The following is a 6,081-nucleotide window of genomic DNA, read 5'->3' as shown; positions in this document are numbered from 1 at the left end:
CGCCCCCCAGGGCTGATGGCCATGCTGCAATCCCTTCTTTTCAGTTCTTCTCTTGGGATTATGGCCACACACGCACATGGATCCAGCATGTCCTTCAGGTCACTGGGTCCAGGATTTGAACTGCAAAGTTGGCCACATAGGATCTAGTCACTGTAGCCACTACGCCCTGGGCCTGTCCTCTCACAGAGTTTCAAGGGACGATTCCACACGATAATGCACATAAAGCTCTCAGCATCGACAGGTCTCAGTAACTGTTTGCTGCAGCTTATCATCATTTTGCTCTTTTCTCTGCGGTTATAATACTGTCCTCTTCTTCTCCCCACTACCTCCCAATAGCTTGTGGGCCTGCTCCCAGCCCCTCCCTTTCCTCAGATGGTAGAACCCCAGGGATGGGTCCTCTAAGAGCAGTGGTGACAGAGTCATGGGAGCAGCTACCACAGCAGCCAGCCAGCCCTGTGAGTATAGTAGGAGTCAGCTAACTTCCTGGTGGGTGGTGACCATAGGGATCCGGAGCTGATATGAGGGGGGGACTTCCTTTATTTTCAAAGAATCTTTGCCACCTGCTTTAGTCTCCTCCTCCCTGCCTAACTCATTTTGAAATGCCAGAAGCCTTCCATAGACACCAGTGGGGCCTCTGAGCTCTGAGTGCCCACCTTTGAATTGCTGGTAGGGCAGGCCTTGAACCTGGGGGCTGATGGGAGGGTGGGGACTGGCTGGCTGGCCCCTTGCCCTTGGGTATGTGGCCTGAGAAGGGCTGGCTGGGGATGAAGCCCCCTTTCCCACATTAGTTCTGAAAACCAGACAGAGGGCTTTCCTGCCCTCTGTCTGAAACAGGCCTCTGGCAGGTGCAGGACAGGAACCACCTTTCTGTTGTTAAAGCTTTGCGATGTGTAGAATGCAAGAGGCCGGTGTTGTTTGAAACAGAACTTTTTCTTCTAATTACAAAAGCAGCCCATGCTCATCGAGGGCAAAGTCATGAAAATGCATGTACAGAATGAAGGAAAATGAAAAGCTCATAATTTTTCATCCAAGGAGAGCAGCCATACCCCCCACACACACACACACATGCCATGGGCTGGGAAGCAAGCATGCGGTGCTCACCTCTTGGGCTCGTGGAGCTGCCTCTGCCCCTTGCTCCACACATGGGAGCTGGCTCTTACACTCTCTGGGCCGCAATTTCCTCAACTGCAAAGGAGAACGAGGAGAGCCCCTATAAGGTGGTAGTGGCATGGTGGTAAAGCACTGGATTCCCACATGGCCCTGGACCCAGCAGCTTGAAAACCATGCCATGTGGGACCAGCAGTGGACGTAATGGCTACCTCGCTGGATTCCCATGTAGTCGACCATGGTTCGAGTCACGGACCCAGTGGCTTAAACTCATGCCAGGCTCATGTGCTTGTGTGCCTAAGATCCCGAGAGGAGAATGGAGGAGAAGGGATTGCGGCGTGGCCATACCCCCTGGGGGTGATTTCTCACTTTCTGTCTTTCTCTCTCTCTGTCTTTCTGGTGAATGCACGTGCCCTATAGCAAAAAACTTTCAAAAAAAAAGAAAGAAAGAAAATCATGCTGTGTGCGTGTGTTCCTAAAATCCCAAGAGGAGAATGGAGGGGAGAAGGTTGCAGTATGGCTACCCCTCTAGGGGTGATTTCTCATTCTTCCTGTCTTTCCATCTTACCAGCGAGTGCACATGCCCTATGGCAAAAACTTTAAAAAAAAGAAAGAAAGAAAGAAAAAAGCACATACAAAATTTAAAAGTTGATTAAAAATTTTTTAAAAAGAGAGTATGTGATTTGGTTGAAATAATGCCTAAAAGAGTTCCAACGAAAGTTAGATATTACTGGGACAAATATGTAGCCTTTCCCCAAAAAGTCACATTCTAGATACTGTCTCTGTCTCGGCAACAGTGAGACCCTCTTCCTTGTCTTAAACCTGCGGTGGCGGCCTTCGTGCGGGAGACATCGTTCACCAGTCTCGTGCTGGTAGGACGGTCACAGCCGGCATTCCACTTTAATAATCAATGTGCGTGGACAGGACCGAGGTTGAATCTTTGTGCCCAGCCATGATTATCTCCTCTGGGCAAGTTGAAGAAGTGGAATTCTGGTTTTAAGGGTAAGCACAGTTCTATAACTTTTGAAAGCCGTTACCAAACTGCTCTCCAGAAAGGTTGTACCAAGTTCCTTTCCCACCCACCCCATCACCAATGAGTTTTATCATTTCTGTCCATCATTAAGCAATTATTCTTGAGCAAGGAAATTTCTTCTATCTGCCTGATTCAACTGAGAAGTCCTGAAGGCAGGGCGGAGGCAGTCCCTGCATCTCTGCGTAGCTATCGTGCCTGGTACAGGCAGGCTCCTGCTCTGCCCCCGGAGACACTCAGGACTTATTGGGACTGAGTGACTTGGTAAGTGCCCTGGATAGGCCAATTCCTACCTAACCACCAAGAAGTGTACCTGGTAAAATTCAGAGTCCGTGCTCCGAGGGAGGCGAAGGCTTTTCCGGACCAGATGTGGCCCTGGTATTCAGATAGTCATCAGCCAGTGATGAGTTCTGAGATCAGCCTGGGCCGGGGCTGCTTATCTGTCAACAGATTTGCATGTGTGACTGGAGCGGCACTCCAGTTTCAGATACTTAGGGGAGCTCCGAGCCAGGACATCTGGGTTTCGCACTGTCACCATTTTGGCGGCGGTCCTGGCCTCACACTTCATCCTTCTCGGTTTGTTTTCTCTTTGTTTCTTTTGCCGGGGAGCATAGCAGTATTTCCACCAGCAGTACCTTAGTATCGTGGACTTCTGCCTCCCTCTGCCTCCCAACACTTACTGAGGACTCATGACGCCCGAGCGGGTGGACGCTGGTGCCTGTGCCAAAGTCCAGAGCCCCTACAAGTGCATGAACTTTGACAATGGACCGATAGCAGCTACCTCAGAGGGTTTGCTGGCCCCATTAAATAAGCTCAGCGCAGAGCACTTAGGTCAGGACTTGGTACAGAGCAGGCACCAAGTGCCTTCTAGACACCTAGTCACCCCAAGAGGTAACTATTTTGTACCCCGTTTCCTTTTTTTTTAATTAAGTTTTTGCTATAGGGTGCATGTGCTCACTAGAGAGAAAGACAGAGACAGAGAGAGTAAAAGTGAGAAATCACCTCCATCCAGGGGATGGCCATGCTCCAATCCCTTCTCCATTCTCCTCTGAGATTTTAGGCACATGCCCCTGGCATATTTTTTGTACCATTTTATTATTATTACTTTAAATAATTCTTTTATTTAACTTTATTTATTTATTTTAATTTTTTGAGAGGTTTTTCACTATAGGGCGCATGCACTTGCCATACAGAGAGAGACAGAGAGACAGAAAGTGAGAAATCACCCCCCAGGGGGGATGGCCACGCCGCAATCCCTTCTCCTCCATTCTCCTCTCAGGATCTTGGGCACGCACGCACACGCGCCCGGCGTGAGTTTAAGCCACTGGGTCCGGGATGTGAACTGCAGTCGACTATGTGGGAGTCCAGCGACATAGCTGTTACGCTAACTGCTGGTTCCCAATTTTAATTTGACCAGAGAGGGAGAGAGTGAGAGTAAGAGAGAGAGGGAAAGTGAGAAAGCAAGCCACCAGGTCGGAGACACAAACCATGGTCGGCCACGTGGGAGTCCAGCACATTTAACTACCATGCCACCTGCCGGTCCCTTATTCTTATATTTTTTTTAAACATTCAATCATTATACATCATTTGGCTTGTAAAGAGGATTTACCTAATGTGAAATACACCTCAGAACAGGCCAGTTGAGAATACTATCCACGCTATCAACAGGTAATAACCCATTTCTGTGTCCCACAATTGTCCTGCCTTTCTATTTTTTCTCCCTGATTTCCTTCCCTATACTCTTCTCGGCCATCCTCCTTCCACACGGCCTCCAGTGTCATAACTATTTTCACTGCTTTTATGTCCTCTAATCTTTCCATCTCTACCACAGAGTGAGGACAGTTGGTTTATATTAAGTGGAGACATGCAATGCCTCTCTTTCATAGCCTGGCTTACTTCCCTCAGGCATATTTATTTTTAAGCTGTTGAATCCAGGACTCAAATAACATAGTTGGCCATGTGGGCTCCAGCCACCTTAACCACCAGGCCACAGCATGACCCATATTATTTCTCCATTTTTAAATGGAAATGGGGCCAGCAGGTGGTGTGGTAGTTAAGGTGCTGGATTCCACATGGTTAATTCTGTAGTTCGAGTCCTGGACCCAGCAGCTTGAGAAACATACTGGGTACATGTGTGTGCATGTCCAAAATCCCAAGAAGAGAATGGACAAGAAGAGATTGTGGAGTGGCCATCTCCGTAAGGAGTGATTTCTCACTTTCCCTCTGTCTCTCTTTCTTTCTCTCCAGCATGCACATGTGCCCTATGGCAAAAATATTTAAAAATATATATATATATATACACACACACACACACATATACATACATACATATATGTGTATAAATTATAAAAATTTAGAATATTTATTTAACTCCATTTCTTATTATTAATTTTTAATTTGACCAGAGAGAGAGAGAGATGGAAAGTAAGAAAGGAAGCTGCCAAGTCCGGGACTTGAACCATGGTCAGCCATGTGGGAATTCAGCGCCTTTAATCACCACGCTACCTGCTGGCCCCTATAAATTGAATTAAAACAAACAAACAAAGAAAGCACAAATAAATTATATAGCCGATAAAGATGAAGCCAAGATTTGATCCCACATCTGTCTGACTCAATCCTAAAATGTTAAAGCTGGAGGACATTTTATAGATGATCTAATCCGGTTACCTTCTCTAACCCACAAGGAAATCAAGACCGAGAGAGTAGAAGGAACCTGCCCAAGGCCAGACACTGTACTGAGTGGGAGTACAGGGCCCCGGCTTGGACCTCCTAAGGCAGCCCAGGAAGCAACCCCCGCTGCTCAGAGACAACACAGCCTCGCCTTGCTGCTCTCGCTCCTCGGCTAGGGAGAGGAGTCCAGAAGCTTGTGGGTACCCAAGCAGAAGGAGCCTTGAGCAACTCTGTGGTTGGCACAGGCCCAGTGCCAGGATGAGGGGTTGTGTCACTGGGTGCTCCAATTACTCCTTTTGTCCCCTAAATCCAGAGCCAGGTCTCCGCCCAGGGGGCACATCATCTACCAGCTCCTGCCTGGACTTGTCCTTCTGCAGTTCTCTTAAGTACCATGGCAGGGTGACTCCTAAAGTGGTGGCTCCTCCAGCCAGGCCCTACCCCACCCCTCATTCAGGCCCACCACTGGGCATGGTGAGCTGGACAAAGGTCCTCGCGGAAGGGCAGGGGCCTTCCTCTGCCTTGTTCTAGGCCATCCTTTTGTTTGTTTGTAGTTTATTTATGTTCTTAGACACCTCCAACAGGTCTTCATACCATGATCCACTCCCAGCCCAACCAGCCAGGACCACGGCAAGGTGTGTACACACATGCCCAGTGTGCACAGGGAGCCTCAGACCACACTTAGGACCTTTCCCTGTGGCTCAGCATCGTGGAGCCTGGTGTTACTGCTGCACCGCCAGCCGGCTTTCTTCTCTTCTCTATTTGTGATGTAGCATGTGTGCATGCATGTGTGAGAGAGGAGCACCTTCCACAACATCTGGTCATGCCTCAAACCCCTTCTATCCATCCCCCAGCCTGGCGGATCTTGTGTCTGGTATGTTTCAGGCTGACCAGGCTGGAGACTCAAACTCGGTCACCATGTGAGGTCCAGCTCTCTTGAGCAGCACATTCCCACCAAGCCATGGAGCCTGCCCGTGTTTATTTGTTTAATAATACGTTTTATTTAACCAACATATAGAACAAATAATTTATAAGGGCCAGCAGATGATGTGGTAGTTAAGGCACTGGACTCCCACATGGCTGACCACAGTTCGAGTCCCAGACCTGGCAGCTTGCTTTCTCATTTTCTCTCTCTCTCTTGCTCTCTGGTGAGCACACATGCCCTGTAGCAAACTTTAAAATAATAATTATTATAAATAAATATTTAAAAATAATTTCAACATGAGGTATTTTGTATTCCTTTATGTACAAGTCTTTGAAATCTGCTGTGTATTTTA

The sequence above is a fragment of the Tupaia chinensis genome, unplaced genomic scaffold (genome assembly GCF_000334495.1).
Source record: "Tupaia chinensis unplaced genomic scaffold, TupChi_1.0 Scaffold000628_1, whole genome shotgun sequence".
Classification (NCBI taxonomy): Eukaryota; Metazoa; Chordata; class Mammalia; order Scandentia; family Tupaiidae; genus Tupaia; species Tupaia belangeri.
This window is presented reverse-complemented; position numbering follows the sequence as displayed.